At 36.8% G+C, this 18,181-nt stretch overlaps 1 long non-coding RNA gene across 2 annotated transcripts in view; it reads left to right on the forward strand.

Moving 5' to 3' along the window:
* Window positions 1-17,424, forward strand: part of LOC121890339 — a 21,333-nt gene extending 3,909 nt beyond the window's left edge. Inside the window, exons 2-4 of one of the 2 annotated variants that reach the window (XR_006093739.1) lie at window positions 89-163; window positions 894-965; window positions 17,304-17,424. This is a non-coding gene — a long non-coding RNA (uncharacterized LOC121890339). Of the gene's footprint in view, window positions 1-88; window positions 164-893; window positions 1,501-17,303 lie in introns of those variants that run through there. The other variant, XR_006093738.1, reaches the window with a different exon arrangement.
* Window positions 17,425-18,181: the final 757 nt, after the last annotated feature.

Genomic DNA, 18,181 nt, shown 5'->3' on the forward strand with positions numbered 1-18,181 from the left:
AAACACTGGCTATATCCCTAATATAATCAGTTATGTTGGTTGTTCAGTATACGTACTGTATTGTTAATAAAGTTTGTTTTTTTTTCAGTGTGGGAACCGGAATTAGGCCAGAGGTGGGAGGGCAAGGTCCTCCAACAAGTTCAGAATGGTCATTCTTATGCAAGTAAGTCACGTTTTTGTAGCACTGATAATTTCACACATGCAACAGTTATCAGTAGCTACATCCCAACAGTCATCAAAGTCAAATTCAAAAAGGTAATTAATAATAATATAGATTAAGAGTTACTGAATAAAATAATAATAAAATCTGTATTTATGTAGTGCTTTAGGTTTAAAGTGCTTCACACAAGGCAGCAAATTAAATTAAAAAGTTTTAAAATCAAATATAAAAGTTAATCAGTCAGAGAACTTGTAGGTAACATGACATGAGATGAAATGTAAAATGTAAAAAACCTGATTTAAAGCAAACAAACGATCTCTACAAAGTGATCTAAATGAATTACAAATATAAAAATACATTATCTGTCGGATAAAAAGTAGATCTGAAAGTAATTATACTGCAGCTGTGAAATAACTAGTGAAGTAAAAAGTACAAAATTTCCCTCTGAAATGTAGTAATAATAATAATAATAAACTTAATTTATATAGCACCTTTCAAAAACAAGTTTACAAAGTGTTCCATAAACATAAAAAAATTAAAAGTTACAATGCAATGAGAAATGGAAACAAAGGTACTAGACAATAAAACTCTAAAGAAAAAATAAGTGAGTAAAAGTGTAATACAGTAAAAAAAAAAAAGAGGACACTGAGGTAGCTTGTCTGATTTCCAGAGGAAGGTTATTCTACAGTTCAGGAGCCCTGACAGCAAATTACCTTCTACCTTCTGTTTCAAGCTTTGCCCTGAGGACTGAGAGCAGATGGTCTGCAGGTCTAAGAGAACAAACGGGGGTGTAAAGGACAAGAAGGTCAGTGATGTAAGATGGGAATGTAATGGAGTGGAAGTGTAAAGTAGCAGGAAAGGGAAATGATCAAGTTAATTATATCTCTAAAAGTATAGTACATGAGTAAATGTACTTAGTTACTTAATGCTGAGATCGATATCAGCAATATTACAGTATAAAAATACTCCTTTACAAATGAGCATCTTGCATTCAAAATATACTGAATATGTTTTACTTATTTAGGAAAAAGTATTTGTGGCAACATTTACTGAAAGTAAGTACTCATTATGCAAAATGTTATATGTACAAAATGTGTTCACGCCTCTTAAATCTCTCAGAAAAAGACCTTTTATTGTCACTTACCCTAAATGAATCACAGATGTAAAATACATTATTTGTTTTACAGATAAAATCTAGATATGAAAAGTCATTTTAGCTGTGTAGTACTGTAGTACTGTACTCAAGTTCAGTACTTGAGTAAATGTACTTTCCATCACTAGGAAGAAGAAGTATTGAGATCTTTTATTTAAGTAAAAGTAGCAATGTCAGTATGTACACACACACACACACACACACACACACACACACACACACACACACACACACACACACACTATATAGCACAATTCATGTACAAAATGCAGCAAAAGGTGTTTAACATAAGTGAATACTCATGGCATTTATGATAATAAAAACAAGAAAAAAGATAAAATTAAATTAAAACGACAGGATAAGACAAGATAAAACAAGCATCAAGTAAAAACACTTCAGGGGAAAGCAGAAAAGATGTGTCTTAAGATTTGATTTGAAAGTATCAACAGATTCAGAGTTTTTGGGGTGTAATTAACAAAGGCTGCCTCCTTTATATCCAGTATACATACTGTATTGTTAATATATAAGTAGTAGAAAATGGAAATACTCGAGTAAAGTACCTCAAAATTGTACATAAGTACAGTTCCTGAGTACTTTCCACCACTTACATGTTGCCTCTTCCTAATGTTTGAATCAAGTCACCAAACAACATACCAGAGGTCAAGTTATATATATAACACACAGGAAGTAGGAGGAAGTCCTTTTAATGCTGCAGTTGCATCATTTAGTCACTAGAGGGAGATGTTGTCCAGATAATTGTTAACATCAATGTGTTGTGTTGTATAGTTCAGTGACTTAAAGCCAAACCTTCTTCCTGTACTGCTCAGAGTTTAGATATTACAGACTGCGGACCACAGTGTCTGTAGTCTAAACAAAGTCTTTAAGACATAATTGTAGTGCATTTTATTCATATTCCTTGCTTATGAATATAAATGTTATTGTTGTTATTAATCTTTTCAACACACTCTCAAGTTAACGGCACATTTTTAATGTTAGTTGTGCAGGTGAGTAAAGAGGAGCATCCCATTCCTGTTGCACATACACATCTCCCATACATATTGTTATACAGGGCTTGTAGGTGTATTTTGCAGTTGTAGATAACTGATTAAAGTCCATCCGTTCAGCAGACTGATGGACTCAAAATTAATATGTTTGATCCCTAATGGAACTTTCTCCACATCACTACATTTCTCTACATTTTTATAGCTTTCTAAAATATGGGATTTAAAAAAAACAAATGTCTGAACCAAATTTCATGGCCATATATCCAGTAGATGTTCAGATATTTCATTAAAAACCACAAATGTGAACCTCGAGGTGGTGCTAGTACCCCTATTATCACCTGACATTAAAATGTGATCTTCCCTTGCAAAAAGTGATTTAGAAATGAAGGATGTCCATTCGTAGCAGCAGTTTCTTTGACCTGGGACATGACCAGGTCAGCTCTGCCCAGTATATTGAGATCTGATTACAATGTGGGCACAATTGAGAAAACAAGAATGCATTTTAATACGAGGTGTAAATGCAAAGACCCATGAATCAGATGTCATTATCCAGATAATGTATCCAGATACAGATCACATGTTAATACCAGGTGGATATGGGGCCAAAGGATCACCAAAATCAGTAGGCCTCATCCTGTCGAGACCATAAATGGACATTGTTTGTGCCAATCCACTCAGTAGATGTTATAATATTTTACTGGATAAGAAAAAACTTGACCTGCTGGTGGTGCTATAGGAAAAGTCAGATGATCACCATCTTGACCATCCATCCATCCAGTAGATGTTGAGATATTTAAGTCTGAATTAGTCATCAGGTGTCTTACTGATGACTGGAGCAGGCGCATGTCTAAAAACACTAATGTCTATCTGTGATTTTGTGTTTAGCAGTGAGAGAAAAGCAGCTTGTGTCACTTTTCTTTCTAGCAAGAGTCTTAGGCCAAACACTGATATGATATCTCTAATGGAAAACCCATTATAATGATTAAGTATTGTTCCAATGAGCCACAATCATCCGCCTGCACATTTTTGTGTTGCTATTTAACCGCTAACTCTAAAAAAACATTACGTACAGTCTATCCAATACCACTCAGATTTTATGAAGGGGGCATGTTGTCTTAAACGGGTCATTTTTCATCAAATGAATACATAAATTTGGCAGGGAATGTATGAGGACACTTAAAATAAAGCTAAATATTTGAGTTTTTGAACATCTGTGTGGTGTTCATGGCATTATCTGAGAGTAAAAAATCTCTGGAAGCATTTTTCTGGAAAAAAAACATCAAAAAACTCCAATTTATTCTTTTGTCCCTTTGATGATGTTTATGTCATCTTTAAGCTTAAACCTGAATGAATATACTGTAGCTGATGATGGAAATCCCAAATGAAGCCGCAGAATTGCCCTTTTAGCGCCCACACTTGCAGGATGCAGATCACTTTGGTCTGATCAGATTATGTGGGCATCTTTCCAGTGAACGGTTTAGAGTTACTGTCAGATAAGGTTCAGGTTGTTTTAAATGAGAATCTGATTGATATTTATTGGCTTGTCTGGATTGGATTTTCCAGTGCCTGATACATAGACTGATACACAAGGCTGACATTTGATCTTTCATTAAAAATTGCACTGAGTTCTGTCTGTGTTTTACAGCTTTGATTATTTTTACAGAGCTTTTTTACACCAGAAATTTCGACATGTCAAAGGAAGAAAAATACAGAGGTGTAATTGATGGGGCAGAGTCATAATTAATATGATTAATTACACCCATGCTCCAAGTCAATTTTAGAACTGGTGGGAAAAGACTCACACCCTTTTCTTACAATATGATACAGATGCTGCATTTAAAAAATTTACATTACTAAAAGTAACAAATATAAAATTAAATCAGTACAATATCTGGGGCTCAAATTTAAGAAAAGTCCCATGTTATAAGTACCTGAATATCCGGCTAGATGAAAAATCATCTTTTAAAACTCATGTTGAGGAACTGACAAAGAAGCTTAAATTTAAACTGGGTTTCTTTTTTTTAAATAAACACTGCCTCTGTTTTAGCAGTAGGTTGCAGATTGTACAGGCAACATTTTTTCAGTACTTGACTATGCAGATGTAATTTATATGCATACTACTGCCCATACCCTCAAACCCCTTGATGCTTTGTATCACAGTCCTCTTAGATTTATTACACGTGACAGTTTTACAGCCTATCATTGTATCCTTTATGAGAAGGTAGGGTGGCCATCATTTACCACTTGTAGGGAGCAACACTGTCTGTTTTTTATTTATAAAGCCATGCGAAATAAGCTACCATTTTATTTATCATCAGGACTTAGCAGTATGGGATACCTTACCCGTTCACAAGAATGCATTACCTTGGTTATCTGCCATATGAATACAGGATTGGGAAAAACTGCATTCACCTACTATGATCCTCACAGGTTGAATAAGCTTCAGGACTCCCTTAAACTAGATATTTTTTTTAACCCTAGTACATTTTAATATTAAGATAAGAATGTTAAGATTCTGTTGGACAACGTTTTATATAATGAATACTCCTGTTATTCTATCCCTGTATAGTTGTACTTATATTATCGCATTTTTCTTTGTGTTCTTTTTGTATTTTATAAGTAATTTGCCATGTGTTTGTATTGTATTTATGTTTGTTATAAGATTGTTGTTTTTTTTACACTTTTTACACTTTTGTTATACGACTTGTTTTGGTTGTGTATTTGCAGGACACCATTGTAAATGAGAGCATTGAGTAAATAAAGGTTATTTAAGCAAGTTATATGTTTACCATGTTCTCCGTCTTAATATAGCATGTTAATATGCTTACATTTGCTAATTAAAACTAAACACAAAGTACTGCCGAGGCTGCGGGAATGTCATTCATTTACAAGTATTTGGCCTGAAACCAAATGGTGACAGCCACTTTAGGTAAGGATGCATCACTATTGGTACTGGCTTATCTGCATTTGAGCCTGAAGTGGCCCACATGTAATGAAGTAAATTTGGCCCAGTTATCTTGAAACATATCTGGACCAGTTTTGGCAAAGATACAGCACAGTCAGCACTGGCTAATCTGGGTGTGAGCCTAATATGGCCCACATTTAAAATGGTAAATATGACATGAATACTTTACAACAAATATGGACGACTTTTGGCAAATGTACAGCACAGTCAGCACTGGCTAATCTGGGTGTGAACCTAAGGTCGCCCACATTATACATGGCAACACATATCATAAAAATGTAGGCCAATTCTTGCAAAGAGTTTGGTAAGGATGCAGCACAATCAGTACTGGCTAATCTGGGTGTGAGCCTAAAGTAGCCCACATATGGTATGGCTCAAATATCTTACATCAGACTTGGGCCATGTTTGGTAAATATATGGCAATGTCAGCACTGGCTAATCTGGATGTGAGCCTGAACATGGCTCAAATATCCTTGAAGAGTATCAGGCCACTTTTGGCAAGGATGCATCACTTTTGGCGCTGGCTAATCAATTGTGGATTGGCCTGACATACGATTCGGGACAGGGTTTATTTATGGTTTGTAGGGATCAGAAGTCTATTCAGGAAAATTCTTGTTTCAATTATTGTTTTTGCAGGAAAAAGTCTGGGCCGGATTCAAACTCAACCCACTGTGGCTAAGTTAGTCTCATGTAGTGTATGGTGCTCTTCATGCTCTTCATGATGAGCCACTGGGGAGCCCCTACAATCATGTTTTACCCTTGCTTTTATACAATATGACGCTAGCATCTCTTATATCTTATGGTGCAGACCTTTCTCTCCGGCACTGGCAGTGAAGCTCATCAGTTTCCAACCTTTGATTGCTTTGGGATTCTATCTCCTTCAGGTACTTATTTGTAAAATGCTAGACTGTTAATTGCCTTGCTGAGCTCCTCAATAGACGGTTCTTTATTGATTCTTTCTCTGACAAGATGTTCCACAGCATCAGTGCAGCACTGGCACATTTCAAGGGTTTTTTTCTTTTTCTCGAATCCGGCCCGGGCTCTTTTGCTGTTTGTCATCCCCTCTCTCTCCCCTGCCTTTTCTGTCTCTCTATACTGTCACTATCAAATAAAGCAGAAATGCCTAAAAACTAATAATCTAACAAAGATTTGCTCAAGTTAGCCATGGCAAAGTACTTAAAGGGATTAACTGGAGAAGGATTGTATCTAGATTGTATCTCTTGTGCCATTGCTATTGCAGATCCATGCAGGGGAGCCTGCTTTAGACATTGATCTGCCAGGGTGTTTATAGGCCTTATACCCTGTATGTATTGTAATTCTTATAAACTAATAGAGCAAGGTATTTGTTTTGAATGGTCTGTCTTTTTGGATTTGAGTTTGCAGGGAATACTGCAGGTTAAAAGGATACTGTTCAAATCAGAACATGTGACTGTCAGGTCCAACTGATAATGCATGTGTTCCCAATGCTTTGTGCTGTTGTCTTGCTTTGGAAAAAGGACTTTGTGATGCATAGATTCATTAGATATGTATGTGCAAAGTGAAAGTGTGCATTTCCTTTTTTTTTTCCTAATGCTAAAATGACCGAGGAAGGTTGGTCATGAGTTGTGGTCTGACCCAGCCCTGGCATTGTAGTCCTGTGCAAGTACAGGCTGTTTTTCCCTGAGATATGATTTCATGTTAATCATACAATTTTAGAGGTGAAGCTCAGCGTAGATGTATACACACTGATAAAGTTTACAATTGGAAAGATAAGATTCACTCTGGCCATCTGACCAATTGCTCCCAAAAGTTTATTTTTCTACAGCAAAGTCCACACAGTGTGTCCTGGCCTCCTCTAGTGAACTTATTGTTCCATGTTGTTGGCAAGTCCAGGGGTCGCTGTCCTACACTGTAAAAGAATGACTGTGAAATCCACAGTAATTTGTGTTTCTGCACAGTTAATTACTGTGAATTTTTACAGTACAGTACTGTGTATATGATACTGTAGAAATCACAGTTATAATCCCACTACTGCAGAAACTATTATGTTACTGTAGAAAATCACAGTAACCATTATAGTACTGTAGTTAAGGTAGCTGATGTGTTTTCCGTTTTGTAGAGAAAATCACTAGTTTGAAAATTATTTTGTAATACTTTCAAATAAAACCCTCAAATTCATGATGCAAATTAAATAATTTAAACATTGGTTTGACATAATTATTTTACGAATTCAAATAAGATGGCCGTGTTTCTTCATTCATCTGCAGGCGGTTACTTTTCAGTTTTTAAATTTGTCTCATATTTATCAGGTCATGACAGGCTGTCTGTGAAGTCATGAGCTGATTGGTTGAGCCAAAGAAATGCATCACGTGATCTCAAATTTGAACAGTGTCACTGAGTCAGTCTAGTTGCCAAAGTAACATACTTCACTGCAGTTGGTTTGGGATTTAACAGCTTTTTGGATTACATTATCTTTATTTCTTAGTTAACATATGACTGCAGACAAAGTTACTCTGAAATTAAGGAGAATATTCATACATCTGCATTGGAAGATTTCTTGCAGCGTAGTGAGGAGTAACGTTATCCACCAGTCTGGAGCATGGATGTATTATAAAAGCTGGAGAGGGCTCCGCTGCTCAGCCATGCAGCCAATTTTTCCCGGTAGTCACTTGCAATACTGCAGCAAAAAAAATCCCTCTGCTGCCCAAAAAGCATTTTCCCCGTAGACCACCACTGTAAGAGACATCTGTAAAACTGTTGACAGGACACCTCGAATTGCAAAGTCTTTCAAGGACTCTTTCTATTATGAATTTTTGATCCATGGAGGTTTTATATTTCTAAAACTTTCCTTGAGCTGAGAAAAGCGATTTAAAAATCTGTGACATCATCACAATGTAAAGTCTATGGGCGGAGTGGGAACTCGCAGGCGGGGTTACTAGGAGAAACACAGTTTTTATAGTTACATTATTGACATCAATCTCTGGCTGCTCAGAAGTGTGTTGTGTTAAACAATATATCGTTAGGTAATGGTCTGTTAGCTAAAAGAAACCCAGTTAATCTGATTGTGCATTCAAATGTGGATTGCGGGGTGGCCGTTGCCACCATGGACTGTAGCCTATTGGCCACCTTAGTCATAATTGCCTTTTTGTGGTGTTTTTCTTAGAGGCAGAACCATTTCTGTAGACACATGCACACTGCTAAAAGATACATTCATTTGCTGCAAGATTGAACCTATTGCTACAGGAACTTGATTAGTTGATTAGACTTGTAATAATGATGGTAAGGTTGATATATTTTTTTGCAGAGGTGTAATATGTCAATGATATCTAATGCAATCAGATAGAAAAAAGAGTCCTGCAGTCGTTTAGGACTTTGAACTGACTGAACATACGTCAGCAGCTCTCTGACATTTAACAGTATTTTGATAAACAGCTTTTTAAGTTTGTGAGTAGAAGTAAAAATGAAGGATTTTTTACTTTTATCTTTAACTTGAACACAAAATTTTACTTTTAATTTCTGAGTAGGAGACAATCAGGAGATTTTTTACAATTTACAGTTTTAATCTGCATCGTAATTTTTTACTCCAGCTATCAGATAAATTCAGTGGAGTCAAATTTACAACATTTGCCTCTGGAATGTAGTAAATGAAAAGTAGAAATTCTCCCAAATACTTGCAAACATTGAGGTAAAATATCAGAACCTGAAAACCCCCTTAAATAAAGCACTTGAGTAAATATACTTAGATACTTTCCACCTCTCTGTAGTTAGCAAAATACATGAAAAACTATTAAAAAAAGAGAGTAGAAGTAGATTTATTTATAGGCTCGACGAGTAGATAACTGAGCTCAGATTCAACATCAGTGTGCGTGTTTATGTTTGTATTATTTCTGTGTCCTGGGTTACAGCGTTCAGCATGTCCCGTGCTAAGCTGCAAGCTATTTCAGCGGCTTTACCACCCTGATATGAAAACACTTTAATGGAAACACTTTTAATATCCTGGAATGTTTCAGAAAACAGAGGCGCGAAAGTATCCGGTGACGGCATCTTATCAGCTTTTTCAGTCAAACCCCAAACCTTCTGCGATCTGTCAGAAAACACTTGTGGAGACCTTTAATTGGTGGTAAATCTTTCATGTTTTGCAAAAGAGAGTTCACTGTGTGGCTACTCTGTGATATAATATGACTCCTGTCCTCATGATGCTGGTTCTGATTATCCCCCTGCCAGTCATGTTTTACAAGAACCATGTCATGTAAACTCACAGTGACACACAAACGCACCACCTCCGCCACCGCCACCGCCACCACCACCGCCACCTCAAAAACACACTCATCAGGATGCCTCCCAGATGTGAGAGTCTTACTCAATCTCAGCTCAGTGTTGCATTTGCTGAACCAAACAGAGAAACAATCTTCCTGTTATCTGCACTTTCTTTAATTCTTCTTGGCATTTTAATTTCCTCAATATATCAAGTTAAGTGCATAACATTAAAGGAGCACCTCTCATATATCTTTATGTAACTGTGCACGTCCCCAAGGCGTGTTTTGACTTGATGTTGACTCATAATGATGACTGATGTGCACAAAATTACTTTTTTGGGTTATTAAGACACTGTCAGAGGTAATGGTTTAGATAGTTTGCTATGTGGCAGAGATGGAAAATAACTAAGTACATCTACTGTAGTACTGTGCAGTATGTAATCACAGTTTTGAGGTGCAAGTACTTTACTGGAGTATCTAAATTTAGTAAGACTTTCTTACTTACCACTCTTATTAGGCACCCTCAAAGGACGGGTTCACAATTTTTCCAGTGTGTCTTAAAACAACAGTCAGGTGTGAAAGAGGTTTTCCTCGCTGTAATCATTCCTCCTGTTCATACTGGATATTAAAAGATCCCCTTCAAATGTGCTTTCAATGTAAGTGATGGAGGCCAAAATCCACAGTGTGTCCACACAGTCATTTAGTGTAAAAATGCATTTAAAAGTTGATGTGAAGCTTATATGAGGCTACAGCAGTCTGAGTTAGTCATATCAAGTGGATATCTGACACATTTACATTTACATTTAGCATCAAATTCCCTCTTTGTGTTTCCTCGGACAGTGTTTCCCTGTTGAGCTGTGGTGGAAGTATAGTAACAAAAAGAGGGACTTTGGCACTAAAAAGACTTTAACGTTGAAAGATATCTACTTGATTTGACTCATTTGGACGACTGAAGCTTCATATCAGCTACAGATAAATTTTTAAATATATTTTATTTAAGGAGGACTGTGGATTTTGTCCTCCATCACTTCCATTGTAAGTGTATTATGAAGGGATCTTCTAATGGTCAGTATGAACAGGAGGAATGATTACAGCAAGAAAAACATGTTTCAATGTTCATTTGGGCGCCTGACTGTTGTTTTAAGACACACATGAAAAATTGAGAACCCATAAGTTGTGGCTAATGGCTTTATTAATTCTAAGAGAATCATTAATCAACATCAAAAAGTAATAATATCTTAAATACATCATAAAGTGTCTGGCTTTCTAATAATCAGTCATCAAGTTTGGAAAAAAGACTTGCAGGTCCAGTATTTGTCACACAGATTTGTCAAACAGGAGCTTCATGTTTTGTTGGCTCCATGGATGCAAAGTTAGTCTGTCGCTATCAACTAAAAAACAGTCATTAATAAAAGGTTATTACAATAATCCACAAAGTCTGCAGTTGTAAATGTAAGTAAGTTGTTAAATAGACTTCTGTCAGAAGGTAAAGTGGCTGAAAGGTCTTCCTCACGAACTAAAGAGCTAAACATGTCACGCTAGAGGAGGATAAACACCACCAGATTTTTCACAATCTGGCAACCTTAAAAATGTCAATTAATTAATGTCTTTTAACAGATCTTTAAAGCTTTTGTAAATAGTTTATTAACAATTAATGCCACAATTAGTTACCACTCATAAACCCCTTTATAAAGTTTCACTTATTGGAGAGTATTTCCTAATCATAGTAATTCAACGATCTGAAAATACTCAATTTGATGTTAATTACCTACATTCAAAATTTAAAAAAAAAAGAAAAAAAGATGAGACATATTATCAGTAAAATGTATTCAAGCATCAGAAGTGAAACTAATCTATCTGGAGAGGTTTTTTTTGGATTCTTTGTGATGCATTAACATGTAAGCAGCATTTTAATGTTGTAGCTGGTCAAAGCTGAGCTCATTTTAACAATTTTATACACTGTTTGGTTGTAATTTATAAAATGCATCATATTTTATACGTTTATCGTATATTTTTGTCGCTAAAACTTTAAGTTGCAAAGAAATTCTAGATGCCACATACATGTAATAGAGCAAAATCTTCCATATTTTCACCTGAAATGTAGTGGATTATAAGAATAAAGAATAGCATGAAATCGTGATATACAAGAAAACCTCACAATTTCACCCAAGGAAAAGTACTTTTATCTTTCCACCCCAGATTTCTACTTTTCCTTCGGCACATTTCAGATAAAAAGTACTATACTGTTTGTATTTATCTGTCGGCTGTTGTAGATTTACAGATTTACATTGAACGTGGGATAAAAACGTCTGTTGTCTGACTTCCTGAGCTTTAAACATCTGTTTGTCCCTGGAGCCTGAGGTCTGAGATAGGGAAACTACTTCCTGAATGCACAAACACATGGCACATAAACAGTGGAAGTGCTTGATTTGTACATACGTGACATTTGGAGAGTGTTTGTCTCATAGTTGTGTGCCTTGAAAATAAAATCTACCCGCGGGGCTGGTGGAGCCGAGGAGGTTTTGTTTTCTGTTCCATCTGTTTGATTGTCTGTCTATTTGAGAGCACCATATCTTAATAACATTAATATTTGGGTGACATTTGGTGGAAAGATGAAGACCATGAGCCAAGGAAGAAGTCTTTCGTTCTTGATGCAGATCCAGGAACATTTTCACTGTTTTCTGGCACATGAATCCTACAGTTATCTATCACTTAGTGTATTTTCATGCAGATCCAAATGCAAATTAAAATTTAATATAAAAACATTTGCTACTAATGACAAATTTAGAAGCTGGTTGCTTGGATTATGTTTAGCTGATGAGTTGTTATATTGGGGCAAATATTGGAAAAAAAGCATTATTCCTTCTCTTGATTGTTTTCAGGTGTCTGTTTTTTCTCAGTCTGTCCACTTCCAAGAAAATGTAATCCATCAAAAACACAATTTAAGGGTAAAAAAGAAGGACAGAATCTGCCAGACTTGCCCTGGTGAGATGACTGGTCTAGTGCTGAAAACATCGGTTGATTAATCGCTCGGTTGATTGAAAGTGGTTTAAATAACCGCTTCATCTTTTAGGAAATGTATCAAACAATAAATGGCAAACACATGTTGCTTTGAGTTGTTCCAGTCTCCCTCACCATTACAAACCAAGTCCCTTTAGGTTTTTTTTGACAAAATGATCGATTGGAGGTCGACAACTTGTTCTCGGAGAACTTGCAACAGACATTTTGTCCTTATTCTCTCACACTCTAAAGTGATTCACAGCCAGGAGTACTTCTGTATTTACAGGAGATACTTCTGTATTTGTCATGGAAATACTGTGCAGTAGAAATTATAATTTGGTAAAAGAAACACGAGGAGTTTGCAAGTTGCAGCTTGTATTTAGCAAATTTGGTGAAACGGGCCCCTTGGATCAGTATCACTAAGACTTATTTGTCTTGTATGAAAATAATTATTGCATCAATATCCACTTCAAATGAACTCATTAGTATCATGACGGTTGGTGTTGATGAGAGGGGTAAATCACACAAAAACGTTGGGAACCACTGGACTACATAATTAATTCAATAATTGGAAATAAATAATCAATTAATAGTAAAATGAACCTATAGTTGCAGCTCAACATCTGGTCATATGAGTCCATCTAATTTTTGTCTGCAAGTGTTCACTTCAAACAGAATCCAAAAAATACAGCAAAGTGTTCTTATTGCCAAAAATCCAATAATTTGTCTCTGTCCATTGGCTCCTTCTGAAGGCGTAAATCTTTAAAAACGGCTTAGAAAAATATAATTTCATTGTTTTAAAAAAAAGCTCAGTATTTTCCCTAAAACAGCTGGTCTCTATAGTTACAAATGTTACTCAAACAGGAGTGAATACTGTATTTGTTGGGGACGATTTTCAGCCGCGGATAAATATACATTTATATTTTTTCAGTGCGAGCGTTTGATTGATGACGCCAAAGTGTTGATACACATGTGTTAACAGGTGAGAACAGATGCCAAAGACAAACAGCTAGTGAATTAAAGGAAGAAGGAGAAATGTTTAGGTTTTTTTTTTTTTAAAAAAGCCTGAGACGGAGAGCGAGGAAGTCGTTTGGGATTTAAGGAAATAGACAGACAGACTGAACGCAAATGTAGGAAAAAGGAGTTGGAATGATTTATAGAAAGATAGAGGCCACTTAAATCCCTGGCACAGGATGGGAGTCCACCCAAGGTCATTAATGATGAAAGCTGCTCTATTTTAAAGACGCTGGTCTCACTTTTGCCACATTCATCTGAACTTCCTGTCTTTAACAATGCACTTCCTTCTACTAAATGTCCTCTCATGGCGACGCATTCAGCTCTTTGATAAAAATGTGTCCCTGTGGACAGTGTGATTGATTCTTAATTGAAATTCCTTCAACACAGATAGGAGGCTGGCATTTGTTTAAGTCTGTCGACACTCTCGGGTAAAAAAAAGGAAACTATGGTAACCGTGTGGGAAAAGGTTTTATTCAATCGCAGTTGTTATGATTTAAAGTACTTCACTGGTGGGTTTTCAGGGCTCAGCCTATTTACTACAAATTGTGTATGAATTGCTTCGCTGCATACCATCAGTCCTTTGATTGATTTCCTATTCTTCAGGAAAACACGCGTTTCAGATCATTTCACTCCATCACAGTGAACATTTCAACACATTCATTGATTTTTATCAGTTTTTAGAACCTGATCACGCCACAAAGTTGGACAACTTAATTCATTTTTGTGTCCTTGAGAAACTAGTGGTGCTGGAAGTTTTTTGATGCAGTGACTACAGTTTGTTTGTGGTAAAACAACAAACAAAAAAAGGTTTGGGGGTTAAAATGACTACTTCCTTAAAGCTGCTATAATTGATATTTTTCATAATAACAGTGTATGATCTGTCAATGTCTAATATGTTGGTCATGGTTCAAAGTGATGAATCTATAGAGAATTATCAGCGACTCTGCAGCTCCCCTCAGCTTTATAGCAAGTTTCAGCTCATTGTTTAACTGTCTGGCTGCAATTTTACTGTTTTGGTTCACTCTCAGCGCTCTCATAGCATCGTTTTGGGCTGCAGCAGGCAGCTGTTTTCAGAGGAAAAGCTGTAAAAAGCCACTGTACATTACCTGCTCAGCACCAAACAGCAAACAGACACGGTTAGCTGTAGACTAGCGGAGCATTTAGCAGCTAAAGAGCCAGATATTTCCCTCAGGAGTTGGTAGAGAGCAAAAACAGAGATAAAGGAGAGTAAATATTGGACTTACATTCACCAGGTGGACAGAAACACGACTCCAAATGAATGATAATGTTGCTCCGTAACTGCTGGAAATAAGCAACTGTTTGCTAACAAGTTCAACATATGAACTTTAAAGGTAATGATATATCACTGCTGTGTTCACTAAGGGTTTCCACTGCCCCTAAATGGCCAAATGTGGCCTGTCAGGCATAACGCAGGTTTAAGGTTAAAGGTTTAAAAGGTGCAATGTGTAGGATTTAGTGGCATCTAGCGGTGAGGTTGCTGATTGCAACCAGCTGAATACCCCTCACTCTCCCCCTCAAAGCATGTAGGAGAACCTACGTTGGATCCAAAACTCACAAAAAATGCAAAAAGGCCCTCTCTAGAGCCAGTATTTGGTTTGTCCGTTCTAGCCTACTGTAGAAACATGGCTGGCTCTGTGGAAGAGGACCCTCTCCCTATGTAGATATAAAAGGCTCATTCTAAGGTAACAAAAACACTACGATTCTTATTTTCAGGTGATTATACACAAATTAAAACATACTTATGAATTATATTCCATTTCTGCCAAGTGAGTTCCACTAGATGCCACTAAATTCTACACACATTCCATTGTTAAAATACAGTCATAGATTAGTGCAGCTTCAAGAGCTATAAAACCCAGAGAACAACCAGTTAACAAACATAGACGCTGTAAAAAGAAAAAGGGTTCTTGCAATACAAAGATTGCTGTTTGGAAGAGACCTTGAATGTGGAACAAACCTTTCAAAACAGTCAAAGCTTGTGGCTACATACAAGATAAATGTAATGCTGACCAAAAAAAATTGTGGTTGAAATGTTGGATGTGATGGATTTTGAGCATCTGCAAGTTGATTTTTCATACCATAATAAAATGAATGGAAACCAATGGCTGCTAAATGGTCAGAAAACAATCTGTCATTTAGTCAGCAGTAATGAAAGTGTATTAATTTGTAGCTCATGGGTTTAAACACGAAAAACTGCAGTTGAAAGATGAAAACTGCCCACACAGTGTATTTAATTTCCCATTTTCAGCGTTGCCATCTGTGATTATTCTCACTTTTGAAACGGGAAATGTAATTTCACAGACATCACTCTTATGAAATCTGGTAACTCTGGAGGGCTCCACCTCACGAGCTGGGTCACAACTGGGGGTCAAGTTCAGCGGGGGTCTCTGGTTTGAATTATATTAGTGGTGTGTCAAGACGACCATTTTTGTGTTTTTCTGTCCCATCACCTGTTTCACGTCAAATCCTGGGTTACCTGAGTCAGCCTGGAATTCCCCGGAGGTCCACATCCAGCACAATCTGCTGCGTGTCAATGTGAGCCATGTGTTTTTCTGTTTGCATTCACACCAAAGAAATCAGACAAAACACATGTCAGGGGGACTGTGATGTGGTCATGGTGCAAGAGGGGTAAACAAGGCCACAGAGAACTTGTTGAACTTCGTTAGTGGCTGGCAGTGGTGGAAAGAAACTAAGCACATTTACTCAAGCACTGTATTTAAGTACAGTTTTGAGGTACTTGTACTTTACTTGAGTATTTCTATTTGATGCTTTTGATGTCTTACAAAAAGCAGTGTGTAGTCGGGGTCACATTTCAGATGTCTGAATTGTTAACAGCTCCATCAAATAGTGATTTTTTCCCCTAAACTTCTCACATGCTTTCATTTCAATAATAGTTCAAAGGATCCAATATTTCAGCAAAAATCAAAGATTAGAGAAAAAGTCCAAAAACTGAAAACAGATTTGTGTATCAGAACTTTGTTTTTTCTTCTTTCCTCTCCCATTAATCATCTCACGACCCCTCAGATTTATCTGCTGACCCTTTGGAGGGGCCCCGACCCCTAGGTTGGGAACCAGTGGACTAAACTAGCTAACTGTATATAAAGTAGTGTAAACTAGCTCCACCTCCAGCAGCTACAACAGTAACATGCTGCTCTAACACTGATGCTTCACTATTAATAATCTAATGATGTCATATATAATAATATATCAGTCAGAGGGACCAAACCACTACTTTTACTGCAATACTTTAACTACATCAAGCTCATAATACTTATGTACTTTTACTGCAATACTTTAACTACATCAAGCTCATAATACTTATGTATTTTACTGATTTTTCATGCAGGACTTTTACTTGTAATGGAGTATTTTAGTACTTTTACTTAAGTAAAGGATCTGAGTACTTCTTCCACTGCTGGGGAGGTGCTTTCAAACTATCAAGTGAACTCAAACAGGAAATTATAGCTCCTTTCATCACCACCTCTCAGGTTCAGCATGAAGTTCAATTCAGCCTCCAGGATCTGAGTTTTCCTGCAAAGAACTCAATCAAAAATCCCGAGATGAAATGTGTTGCATAATGGGCCCTGCCGTCCAGTGTTTTCCCCTTCTGATTGTTTCCATGGCCTTCACAGCATCAACAATATTGAGATTCCAGCAGCCAACAACCTCTCCGCTCTGTCCCTCACATTAGCTTGTGATTGCATCATTGACAGCTTTTTATTTCCCTTTTTATCGTGGACAAATCAAGGTCAGGCAGTCGAAGAAACCATCAGCTCCTCAGCTGGAGATGAGACAGAGGAATCCTATCTTACATCCCACACTGCTATTCTGCATTCAGATGGGAGGCAGATGACTCTTGTTTTTTTCCAGTGTAAGTAAAAAGAAAAAATAATACAGTGGACGTGTTTTTTAGCAGTGAATTATCTCGACAACTATTTTAATCGCCATAAAATTTACTACAGATTTTCAGAGTCCCTAGAGGATCCATTCTTACGCTGGATCATCCAGCGATATTTCTTTATCTAGAGGAAGATTTAGATGGCAGACTGCTGACATTAAAGGAAGGGTTTGCAATTTTTCATGTCGGTCTTAAATCAACAGTCAGGAGCCCAAATGAACATTTAAACAGGTTTTTCTCGCTGTAATCATTCCTCCTGATCATACTGACCATTAGAAGATCCCTTCATAATCCACTTACAATGTAAATGATGGGGGACAAAATCCACAGTCCTCCTTCTGTGCAAAAATGTATTTAAAAGTTTATCAGAAGCTAATATGAAGCTTCAGCATCCAAATGAGTCAAATCAAGTAGATATCTTTCAACATTACAGTCTTTTTAGTGCCAAAGTCCCTCTTTTTGTTACTATACTTCCACCGCAGCTCAACAGGGAAACACTGTCCAAGGAAACACAAAGAGGGAATTTGATGCTAAAAAGACTATAAATGTGCACAGAAGGAGGACTGTGGATTTTGTCCCCTATCACTCGCATTGTAAGTGCATTATGAAGGGATCTTCTAATGGTCAATATAAACAAGAGGAATGATTACAGTGAGCAAAACTTTCAATGTTCGTTTTAGCACCTGACTATTGTCTTAAGACAGACTTGGAAAAACTGTGAACCTGTC

This window comes from Thunnus maccoyii, chromosome 23 (genome assembly GCF_910596095.1).
Source record: "Thunnus maccoyii chromosome 23, fThuMac1.1, whole genome shotgun sequence".
Classification (NCBI taxonomy): Eukaryota; Metazoa; Chordata; class Actinopteri; order Scombriformes; family Scombridae; genus Thunnus; species Thunnus maccoyii.